This window comes from Poecilia formosa, unplaced genomic scaffold, assembly GCF_000485575.1.
Source record: "Poecilia formosa unplaced genomic scaffold, Poecilia_formosa-5.1.2 Scaffold327, whole genome shotgun sequence".
Taxonomy (NCBI): Eukaryota; Metazoa; Chordata; class Actinopteri; order Cyprinodontiformes; family Poeciliidae; genus Poecilia; species Poecilia formosa.
In genome coordinates, this window is record NW_006800266.1 from 88,856 (window position 1) to 101,479 (window position 12,624).

General features: G+C 36.7%; 1 protein-coding gene across 2 annotated transcripts in view; it reads left to right on the forward strand.

Annotated features, from left to right (window-relative positions):
• The first annotated feature begins 2,766 nt into the window (after positions 1–2,766).
• Positions 2,767–12,624, forward strand: part of LOC103152768 (plexin-B1-like) — an 81,384-nt gene continuing 71,526 nt past the window's right edge. The window contains exon 1 of one of the 2 annotated variants that reach the window (XM_007573367.2): positions 2,767–3,158. The gene's annotated coding sequence lies outside the window, so the exon portion shown is untranslated. The remainder of the gene's footprint in view (positions 3,159–12,624) is intronic. The other variant, XM_007573368.2, reaches the window with a different exon arrangement.

The window sequence follows — 12,624 nt, forward strand, 5'->3', positions numbered from 1 at the left end:
GCTGCAGAAAATCCAGGGAGTTTAAGAAATTCATTGAACACATTTCAAAACAGAAAAGAAAGAAAGAAAGAAAAAAAACTAAGCATGATTCATGTTTTGCTGTCTAAATTATTTCCTTGATCATTATCTGCTTTTAAATCGATGTTGGACTTTGCGCCTGCTTTATTTACAAGAAGGGAAGAGAAGAATTCATACAATCCACATGTTTCTGAAATTCTAACGTTGGTGGGGCAAAATAGTGGGTTTTATTAATTTTATTATTATTATCATTATTATTATTATTATTATTATTATTATTGTTGTTGTTGTTGTTGTTGTTGTTGTTATTATTACGATTGTGATGTTTTCTGTTTCTTTTACATTTTTAAAGGATTTAAAAACACGGTTATGGGTCTTAAATAGTATTTATATGGGAATCCATTACTGACGTTTTGAAGCAAATCAAAATATTTTGAGACATTACCATTGAAGGCTATGTCAACATTTTACAAAAATAAAGACTGATTATAGCAATAGAATGCTGTTGTGAATCTATGTTAGGACTTCAAGTCATGTGATAAAGTTAGGACACCACATCACATCTACATCTCCTTGAGGAAGGGGGGCTGTTTAGTTTTCTATGTTTCATTTGGAATTTTAGTGTATTATTGTGCATTAATTGTTTGAATCCGCAGCTGGATGGATTTTTGCTCACTTTTTTATTTAAAAAGACGTCTTGTAACGTCTTGTAACAAGACGTTACAAGACGTCTTGTAAGGACGTCTTGTAACGTCCTTACAAGACGTTACTTGAATGATATGACTTACGACAACATTTCATTTCTCTCTGGGATAAATAAAGCATTTTTAAATTAATTTCATTAATGTAGATTTATTTAGATATTAAAGCCTCCTTTTTTACTTCTCAAGAACAAAGCATCTCTCAGAAGGCCTAGAACAAAAAAGAAAACTATTTCACAAATATACAGTTAACTTGCGATTAAAAGGGACTAAAAATGTCACATAAGAACAATTTAAAATCCACTTTCCTAAAAATAATGGCCTGACTCAGTTTTCGCAAAAAGTAATTCACCACCTCTTTCTTTCCAAAAGATGTTTTAGGCAACGAAAACAACAAAGCAAAACAAAACAAAAAACACTTGGCAAAAAAATTACCAATATTTTAGGAAGGTGACGGGATTCTTTTTAAAAAACAGTTCTACCTCTCAACCAGCAGAGGGCAGTGTCATCCTATCCGGGCTTTAACGGGTCAATTTCATCTTCACTGAGTTAGATCTGTTTTGATGTCCATCATCAGTTAACATATCGATCTAAAACAGCGTAATTATGACATTGTAGTTGTAACTACACTAAAACAGTGTAGTTGTTTTGAAATATTGAGGTTAGATGATAGTGGAAGATATTAGTAGGAACTATCAGCCAGCAGGAATAAAACTCTTTCTACAAGTGCTGAAAAATGTAAAAGAAAAAGTTAAAGTGTGGGAAATTTAATCACAGAAGAGGTTTTATATAAATTCCATGCTTCCTAGCTGAATATTGAGTGTTTCTGGCAACCTCTAGCATGCAACAAGGAGCTGACAGATTAGAGTGTGAAGCCAGCAGAGGCATGACATATTTCCAGAAAAGGATTTTCAAAAGAGAAGCACCTGAGTTATACGATCCGACCTTAATTTAAACTGTCTGGCACAAAGTGTAAAACAGTTTGTTTATTAAGCCCTAGCTATAGACAAAATCGTTTATTTTGACATTTAAAATATTTTCCTGCATGAATAACTGAACTCATTTTAAGAAATTAATAGAGCAAAGGCTACTAAAGACTTGAGACTGGGATGGAGAACCCCCTCCCCACAAGACAATGACCTTTAACATACAGCCAGAGCTACAATGTAATGGCAAGACTTAAAAATGTATTTCTCAGTTTTCAAAACATTGACTGACATGAGCCATTTTTCTAAACAGGATGACAAAAGAAAATCTCAGTCTCTAGGTGTACATAAACATTACTGTCACAAAGTATTAGTTTAAAAGCTTTTTGGAAAAAAAAATGGGAAGAGTGTTTCTTCTGCTTGAATTTATTTTGCAGTTTTATTTGCATTTTTTAAATCTAGAAAAGAATTTATTTAAAAATTCCCATCTTGGTATCCCCTCCTCTAACCCATCTCTACTTGTGAGACACACAACCAATACAGAAGACACATGATTTTTTTGCTCACATAAATTTTGTTACAACCCCACTCTAAAACCCCTAAAGTAAATGCTGGCACTGGGCTTAACATAAAAGTCAGTCAATCCGAACATTTGATGTCAGTAACAAAACATAATTTATTTTACAATTCTGATAAAACAACAACTACAGGAGACAGAAAAAAACACAGGGAAGCTTTATGCTTCAGGGTCTCCAAGGCCAAAATAATAAACAAAACACCCCCTTATAACTATAAAATAAAACAACCACTTTCTAAATAAGAATTAAAAGAAAATACAAAACCTAAACTCCCTTGCTAACCAAAAAAAAAAAAACAGGAGAAAACAGTTTGCAACAAAAATGGCAGAGAACCCCTACCAGCTTCCACTGTGAACAGAAACACTTCTTAGACAATTATTCACCAAAATGCTCACAGCAAGATCAGTTCAGTCCCCACAAACAGTCATTCACCTCTCGCCCGAAATGTCTCGCTGGAGATAGGCACCTGCACTCCTCCCGACTCCACTAGGGACGGGTGTAAAGAAATTGGATGGATTATTAATAACATTTTTTACTTTATTTTGAAGGTGACCGCAAGCACTTCCTGTCTCCGGCCCGTCCGACTCCGTGTTGTCTTGTCGCGAGCCGTTTGTCTGCTCTAACTGTTGTTGAAAGCTCTTAGATGTGCAGGGAGCTGAGTGTCCTGAAGCGGAAGAAAGCACCTACTTTGACGCACACTGCCATCCTCTGGACTCGTTTTTATATTTTTCATCTTTTATAAGCTGACCGGAATTCGGTTTTCAACTCTTACTTTTAGTGTAGTTAATTCCACGAAAGTCACTTTTATTTCCTCTGTTTGCCGCTCTGTAGTGAAGTGGAAGCTGAGTCTCATCAGCTGCGACAACAAACGTGGATGTGAGGCTGCTCCCCTGCTCAACATGAACGGCTGAGTCACCAACTTTAGCACCTAACAGGTAAGCTTAACACCAACATGTCCACGTGAAAACGAAAAAAAAGGAGAAAAAAGAAACGAAAAAGAATGAAACGTTCCGTGTTTTTATTATAAGTTTGAATTGAGTTGTGCTATACAGGTGTATCAGTGTCCCATTTCTCTCTGTTATTTTGCCCTCGACTGTTAAGATTGCGAACTCAGACTCCACGCTGGTGGGACCTCACTCTTTAGTCAGCTGATACAGGAATGTCTGAGAGTGGGAGCCAGGCGTTCACCTGCCGCTGTGGCGCAGCTGCCTCCATCAAAGAGCAGAACCGTCTGCCAACACCAGCTGAAGGGGACACAAGTTTCCAGACTGTGAAATATGCGCTCAGTTTTCTGGATGGTCGGCATGCCGCGGTGTGGTGAAACACGAGCGGGGCTGATAAAAACCTTTCCCTCCCTCGCGCTCTGTCTCCTGGGAGCAGAGAACAGTAGAAATGCGCGTGTCAGACAGGAATCCTCCTTGGGGTGACTGTTTTTTTTTATGGCTATAAATGGAAGATGGAGAGGTTCGTTCGGCTGCAGCTCTCTCCATGTTCTTTGCCAGCTGTCAGATTTAATCTGGCAGAATCAGTGGAAACGAACGGCACATGAATAAACCAGAACCAATGCCTCGACGCAAACTGAACTCTTCTGAACTGTAAGAAGTCCTCCTTTTTACATTTTGATAAAGGACTTCCCATCTATTTTGAAACGTGCATAAAGATTCTTGTGGTTTTAGACGGCCCAGCCTTTAACCTCAATCATGTGGCTCTTTGTTTCCAGACATTTTTCAATAGCTGGCCATCTGCTTACTGAGGGCTCTGCTCCAAAGAATGATATCACATTACCTACTCTGGACCGTGGGGGATAACTGGAGGTGTGCCTTTATGGTATTATCAGGAACACTGTTCTTTACAGAAGTTTAATTGTTCACACACTCCAGATCTATAGGTCCACTTTGTTTATTGTTTAACTGCCCTGTTTAATCGTTACCTGTCCATTAATACCAATGTCAAAATTTAAATTTCCTTCAGTTAAATTTCTTTGAAGTCTGATATCCTAATTTTGAACAGTCAGATTTTTTTTCTTCTTCAGCCTTTATGCAACCAGGGAATCACTGTTGAGATCAAGATATTTTTAGGGAGACCTAGCAAAGATGGGCAGCGCCATCAAGCAGTTACAAACATTACATATAAATAACATGCACAAAGATTAATTAAAAAGAGTAAAATTTGTAAAATGCTACGTCAGAAAGAAAAACAAGGAGTGCACCGATTGTGGTTTTCTGTTTGATCATCGATCTTTTACAAAGCCTGACCTGCCAATTCCAGTTTTGGCTGATGCTGATTTTTATTTATTTTTTTGAATGAAAAGTTGCTAGCAGAGCAAATGGGGACAGTGTCTGATTTTAAGATCTTTGTGGAGGTAGACAAGATAGGTGGATAGTATTGGTTTCTTATGAAATTATCGTCTGATCTCCCAAGATTAAGAAAATTGGGGCCAATTTACCAGTGCACCCCTATTAAAAAGATTGGCAATTTGAAGGAGCCATCTCTAAAACCATCAATCTAACTTCAAACTCACTCAGCAGATCAAACTTTTAAGCTCCAAGATGTTTTGCAGTGTGTTCCATGTTGTGTGGGCAAATGTATATTTTTTTTGTTTTTCCAAGCTCAGTGCTGATGCTTGGAACAGAAAGCAGGGACTGTTTATTGGAAGGCAAGAAGTATTGGCCAGGGCTCTTTTCTTTTTTCATTTCACACAGATGAATTGGACGAAGGCGAAGAATTAAAGAATGGAGAGTGTACCAGCCACAGAAGCACAGACAAACAAAATGTCCCATAATCAAACACATAAAAAATGCAGGAGAACCACAACAGGAATCAAATGTAGTCTCATCTTAAAAGTTGCTAAAAATCATAAATTTTTCTTAAAAGTATTCAGAACAAGCTTCAGTTGAAGTAACGTATTCTGAAACACATTAAAAGCAACTGTGCTTCATGACCAGTTCAGACAATACATGTCATCAACATAGAAGTGCATATTTGTGTAAGCCACATTATGGCCCTGGTTATTTATGTGTTTAGAAAATATAAAAGGTGATCAAAAATAGAACCGTGAGGTACACCCTTAGAAACCATCACAAATTCAGAGCACAGACCATTGTTTCCGATGCACTGAGATCTGTTGTCAAGATGGTCTGAGAACCAACTACTTTTTATGAAAGTTGTTTAAAAGCCTCTACTTTAAAACATCATGGTTAATTATGTCAGAAGCTTAAAGAAATCTATAAAAAGTGATGTACAATACTGCTGCTTATCAAGTACAGCCAGAATGTCCCCAGCAATGCTGGTTTGCAGCTAGGTAATAACACTGATGTTGGTATCTGATGCTCAGATTTTGATAGCTAACCAATCTGCTGTGATACTTTTGGACTTTTATCTGCTGAACTCTGCAGGTCAATATCCCAGAGGAAGGAACAAACTGATGTCCTTTTTCTACTGAAAATGCCTAACTAATGCTGGAAAAAGCTAACTTTGGGTTTTTCACCTACAGTAAAAACATCCACACCAAAGAGTGTTGTTGACTGTGCTGTTCATAGATCGGAAAAAATTTTAGACAGTTTAATTTTCTGACTTAGTAGTTACTGACTGTTTCTGTTCATTCATGGGTGCAACTCAAATTTTTTAACTTTTTTTATTTTTTGAAAAATTAAACTTTGCGTTGCCTTAAATTAGTTTAAACGTACACATAACAACTTGCCGTTGGTTATGCCTGTCACAAAACTTTGTTGGATGATAAATTATCCCAGAAGTTATTGCGATAAATATTAATATTGTTGTTTTGATTTTCAAGTAATACAAATGGTGATGGCATAGTAATGCAAGAACACATTCTAAACAATCAATACATGTTAAATTATAACGAACATTTACACTAGAGCTGGAAGACATTTTAAATATCCAAAGTAAATAAAAAAAAAACAAAAAAAAAAAAAAAAAAAAAGAAGAAAGCCCCCGAAAAAAAAATGGCCCTAAAAAAAGAACAAAACGAAGAACTTTGTCATCCAATTTTTGGTAGAAAGAGAGAAAAGAGAAAAATAATAAATTATGCAAATGGAAATTATGGAGTTTAGGTGCATGTGATTAATTGATTTCTGGCTTACTGCAACAGGCCTGCCATTGATGGCATTAATAACTCCCCAAGCTGTAGTATTCACTGAGTTAAAAAAAAAAAAAATCATCTGGTTCCTGTCTCAAGCGAATTCATCGGTATAATGCTAGCCTGAAATCACCAATTCTTATTCCTACTAAAAAATTCAAGGCAGTTCTTCAGAAATCCCTCTTCTTTGTGGTCAAACTGGTGGGATTTTAGTGGTTTTAAAATGAATGGCTCACAGGAAGCGATTAGTTTTGCCTCTTATTCTGCTCAGACCTTTCTTGACACATAAAGAGCAGTTCGAAAGGCCACTTCAGACGCAGCTGGTCACTGAAAGGCAGCGCTCTGCCGCTGAAACCACCACTTTCCTTTTGCTTTCTATCCATCATAAAAAAAAAAGTGACTGCCGGCCATGTTTGCAGCATGGAAGGGGGTTCCGCAATTTATAGGTGTCAAAGGTCGAGCATATCACGAGGTAGGTAGCTCATCTTATAACTGCGTGAGAACTGGAATTGAAGGAGATCAATAAAACCAGATTGTTTTTTTAAACGTTTCAGTTTAGGAATCTTTACATCTGTGTGTCACATTCTGTAGGAAGATGTGAGGTGTATATTTAGCTGGAGTTTTAGCACCATGGGCGTGAGCTAATCATAATAAATAGGACGAGAATGTCAATCTGGATCACATCTTGTAAATAAGTGACTGATTAATACCTGAGGATGAAATCGGAGTGTGAAGGTGAATCTGTGTCGGAGAGGGAAAAATGTGCACACCAGATTTTGATGATAGAGTTTTGGGGCGTTCCTCTATATCGGTCGCTGCAACAGCTGGTGGTCCCTCATGTTACATTCTTCCCTGCCTCTGTGTGTGTGTGCTGTAATGGGGTGTGGGAGAACACTTGCTCGGGCACCGCTGTGGCCACAGGCATCTCTGGGAAGATAATGGAAACTGAGAGCCATTGTGCAAACTCTAACCTCATACCTCATATTTTCTTCCCCTCCATCTCTCCAACCCTTTCCTTTTTTATTATTGATAAAACCTCTGGTGAAAACACCGTACATGTAGTTGAACTCCGGTTCAGATGTGCTTGCTATCTGTTGAGTAGATTGAATCCCCCCCTCACCCCCCAAGCTCAGTAAGCCCCTGAGGGAGTTGGCGGACAGTCAGATTGGCAGCCTAATAAATACTCCTTTTCATTAGCAGCAAGCCTCTATTCGTTGTGCTTAAATGGAAATCCTCCTCCATCCTCTCATCCTATTTACCACACAGACTTTACAATAGAAGTACAGGACGTTTGACAAGAAAATAACCTAACAGATGTCAGACAGTCACATGATCTGCCTGTAGGTGTAGAGGTGTATCCTAATCTAAGATCATTTTGCTCACCAGACAGATAGAAGCTCCTGGTTAAACGCCACTCTGTACGGGTGTTCAAGATGCTCCTTTCACAGCAGTTTTTGTTTTTACATTAATTTTTTCTTAGTATTTGTTGGGGCATATTTATTTGTGTTGACCAAACTTGTGGTTTTAGCAAGTTGATTTAAAGGTTGATTGATCGACAGGCCTGTTACAGTAACACATTTCACTGGACAAACATTGTCCCAGAAATCATTGTGATAAATGATAATAGCATTTTGAGACAAAGTAATATATTGATAGTGGCATAATAATGCAAGTTTGCCCTCTCAAAGATCAATAAACATTTTAAAGAACGTTTAACACTGGAACTGGAAGATATTGTAATGCTGCTTTTTTCTTTTTTTTTCTTTTTTTTTCTTTTTTTTTACAATAAGACTCCTTAGAAATACAGTAGCTTAAAAATGGTTGAATCATTTTACTCATTTACAAAAACATTATCTGTAAAACATTTCCCCTAATTATGAAAACAAACAAGTCAATAATTAGTTTCCTCCAAATTGTTTCAATATCCCAAATTATAGAGTTCATTATTACGTTAACTATACTTAGTGTTCACCTACCCTTGTTTCTTTCATTCTCATAGTGGTTTATTTACAGAATTGTTTGAGTTTATGAGAAGATAAGATTAGCCAGTGCTACATGAACTTTCTTTATTTCCAACTAAAATTCAGCCTCTTTTTGCTTACATGAGCCAAGCTACCGTAATTCTCCTTGATGTAATCCTTTTTTAGCGTAATCTTCTTACAGAGTCAGAAGATGGAACACCTTGTGAGACCCAGAGGGTGTGGTTTTTATTGTTCTGGGCCAGCTTTAAGTACAGTTGTGTGCGTACGTGTGTGTGTGGTTGTGTGTGCCATGTCACCGGCTCTTGGCTTCAGCCACAACCCTTGTTCTTTTCCACAAACTCCCCAGAGAGTCCGGCCCCAGCCTGCAGCCCATCCTCTACACAACAACCTTAAGCCCCCAGCTGGCCTTTCCTATATTGCCTAAGGCTCTCAACCCATTTTTCCTCTGTGTGTTTCGAACGCAAAGTTGTGTGTTTTTTGTGTGATTTGATGGCAGCGGTTAAGATAACTGGATTATAATCCTGATCTTGTTTTTTGTTAAATATAATGCTGTTTCCTAATGACTGATGGTTTGAGATTTCAGTGCAGGGATGCTGCTGTCGTTGGGATTATAGCGATTTTAAATGGAACTGCGTATGTCTTGTTTTAGCATTTGACCGTCACAAAAATCCATTAATTTTTTAATTATTCCAGAGGCTTCCAACCTTGAGTTTTTCTAAACAAATCAGTGTTTCTGCTGTTAAACTAAACTGTTTTCTTTCTTTTGCAATATACCACAAAATATCAGTCCAGTTGGTTATTTATTTATTTGTTTTTCTTAAAACTCTTTATTTCTCTGTTATAAAAAGAGGCTGAGCCATTTCAGACGCCTGTCCTTTTGTCTAGGGATGACATATTAGAAATGAAATGATCATAATTATAGTGCTGAATTGTGACGCATACAAAATATTTTTCTTATTTTATTACTTAAAAGGAGCAACGCCGGCATCACAGTTGCATTTCCATTACAAACTTTGTCAATATTCTGCAAATTTAGAAAAAACACAATTTTGGTGTTTCCATTAAATAAGAAACGCAAATCAAATCAATTGTGAATAAGTTTGTTCACACAATAAGTTATTAAAAGATGTCCCGCGCCATCCTCCTCCTACTTCTTGTCATCTTGTTGGTCTTCACCAGGAGTAACATCCAGTTGTTGATCACATGACTCGTGAGATGCAAAAAGTAGTTAATTTGGCACTCAGAAAAAGGTGCCAAATTAATTTTTTTAATTTTTATTATTATTATTATTATTATTATTTTTTTCAAAATTGTCGCGTTCCCATTAGGGAAATTTATTTTTGCATTTCCAATTTGTGCAATTTGAAGGTCAATGGAAAGGCAGCTACAGCGTGTAGGAAAGTAGTCACTTAAAATTTATTGTTACTGACATTTTATTAAAAAAAATGTTAACACTACCACCTGACTGCACAGTCTAATCTGTTTTTAGCATCTTACATTATGGAAATCCTGACATATTTGTAATCGCTCCTGTTCCATAGCAGATTACCTTAACTCTGAGATGTCCATCTTTTCTATAGGAAAAAGTAAAAACAGAGCACACTGTCATATATGAAGGTTTCCTCTTATCTGCTGAAAGTAATTATTGTGATACATGATAATGTGGTTGTTTTGAGACCATTTTCAGGTAATATATGATAATGGCATAATAATGCGAGTTCACTCTCTTAAAGACCAATAAACTTACATTTTGTAAAGGACACTAGCACTTCTATTTTAAATATCAGAACCAACAAAAACAAAACAGAAATAAAAACCACACACAACCAAAACTATAAATAAAATGAATTATGATGACTCTATAAAAAAAAAATTGCCCTTCAAAAAATATCAGTCATCAGAATGGAAATTATTGAGCTTGTCAAAAGGTATTTTGACTCTGACAAACGACTTATCAGAATGTATATTCTCATTCTGAATATGACTAGTGCTACCTGGAAAAGATTGCATTACTAATCCGAGATGGGCCGGTTACATCAGGCTGAAAATCAGTCAATTGGGTTTCTTGGTGCATCTGAAAATGGCAGGATATTTTTGAACATTTTTACTCAGTTGCACATTCCTTTGGATTACAGTATGATATTTTTAATAACTGTGCTGTATTTATGCTGACATTTTACTCGCACTGTATTCTTTTTTTATTCTCTGTTTATATATTTTATATTATCTTTGTGTGAATCTTCTTGCTTTGATTACCTGTCATTTTGCTATTGTTGCACTGAAATTTCCTCATTGTGGAACAATAAATGATATTTCTTTTCTATTCCATTTGCTTCTGACAATCTATGCTTTCCCTGATTGTCTGCCTGTTGGCCTTGTATAGTGCTGAATGGCTACACACAAGTGAGGCCATTTGCTGGCGAACCACAAATATAAATTCTCTTCCATCAATGTGTGTGTGGTGCTAGGTGTCATGTCTCCCCCTGAACAGTTGCTTCTGGATCCGGTAGAGTTATGCTGGTGATCCGACAGACTCACAGGTGGAGCATTCCCTTTCTTAAAGAAATCCCCTTACATTTGTTGTAAGGGTGTGGCTTTGGTCCTATTGGCAGCTGGTATTATTACTCTGAAATGTAATCACCTCACAGCCTGGGAAAAGCACTCCATATTGAATTTGCTTCTTTATTTCTCCTTCAGAATAGTCTAGTTAATTACTAGAGCTAACAAGGACTGGAACCACCAGTGGTCAAGAAGTGATCAATACCATTTGCACAGCAGTTGAGATAACATTCTGGAAACCCATTGATCAATTCCAACCCAACTGGACCGCTTTATTCGACTGTCTGTTGAGATAATGGATTTGGGATTACTTGCGCATATGGACGTAAAGTAAGATTGAGAGGCTTTCACTAAGTCAGCTTCCCTGTTGTCTAAAGGGGTTCTTGCTTATAAGGATGCTCATCTGATCCTTAGATTTATCACAGTGAGTAAGATTTTCGCTGTCAGTTGAAATCAGATGCTGGATGAGTTAAATCCACTTAGTCCAGGGGTCTCCAAAGCCCAGGGGTTAGGGTTATGGTAGACCCTGACTGCAGTTTAAGAATGGTACAAATTTGACCCTCCAGGAAATTGAGCTGATACAGATGAACACTTATATGTTTTTAGAATGAGATCTTGATAAATGGAAAATGTTCAATACAACACAAAGTATTTTGTCTTCAATTAGCTGTTTTTTTTTTACTTTGATTATAATATTGAAGTCAGGCCACAAACATCCACAACTTTTTACTCAACAGACTTGGGCACTAGCCCATTAAACTTAGCTAAAGATGGCAAGAATATTAGAAAAAAATTTCTAATTCTTGTTGTGGAGATTAGACTTGAGGCATTTTCTAAACCAACAAAAAAGAAAGCATTCAACCAAAAAAAGTTAAAAACTTGTACATCTTCATTTTATTAATCCTGCTGTGGTCTTAAGAGATTGGGTCATTTGGACCTGTAAACTTTTTACTCTGGGCACACTCTGACAGGGTCACTGACCCCACATGCGCTTAGATGTTTTTTTTGTGTGTGTGGTTTCAGGAACTGATGGTCTGACGGGACAACCTGGCCCCTGTTTTCCTGCTGTCAGATTGTGACATTTGCCACACTCTTCCTCCAGTGCAAAAAAGATTGGACACCACGGCTTTAGCCTAGCCAAGAGAAATGGTGGGAAATGAATTTGCCCCTTTCTCAAATCGAATCCCCACATAGGACCAATTCATTGTCATTTTGTCCCTTTCTAATTCCATTTAATACGCAATTATTTAATACCATACAAGTATCGGTTTATTTTCCTGGAAACTGCAATAGAAAATAATTACCTTACTTTTGTCGCTAAATGCAGAAAGTTCTGTGCATTAGCAGCAAAGTGATGACTATGGAAGTCATCCTGAGCTCCCATGTATGAATTAATATTTATGATTTTCATTTTTTTTGTATTTACTTTGATCCCTGTGCTTGGTTAGCTAGCTCTTTCAAGACCTTTTGCTAATTATTAGTTATAGAACTACAACTGGCAAATTCACTAACAAAACATTCATTAAATTAAAAAGACAAACATTAGTGTGTCTTTTTATCTTTAAGTTGCTCAACAATAAATAATTTTTTTTAATGAAATCAGAATATCATTAATGATCTAAAACATAATAAGGTCCCTAACTGTTGCCTTATGAAAAGAAAAACAGAACAATGCAAAAAATTTTGGGTCGTGAATTGTTTTCTATTTTATTGACTATATATATGTGTGTATATATATATATATATATATATATACACACA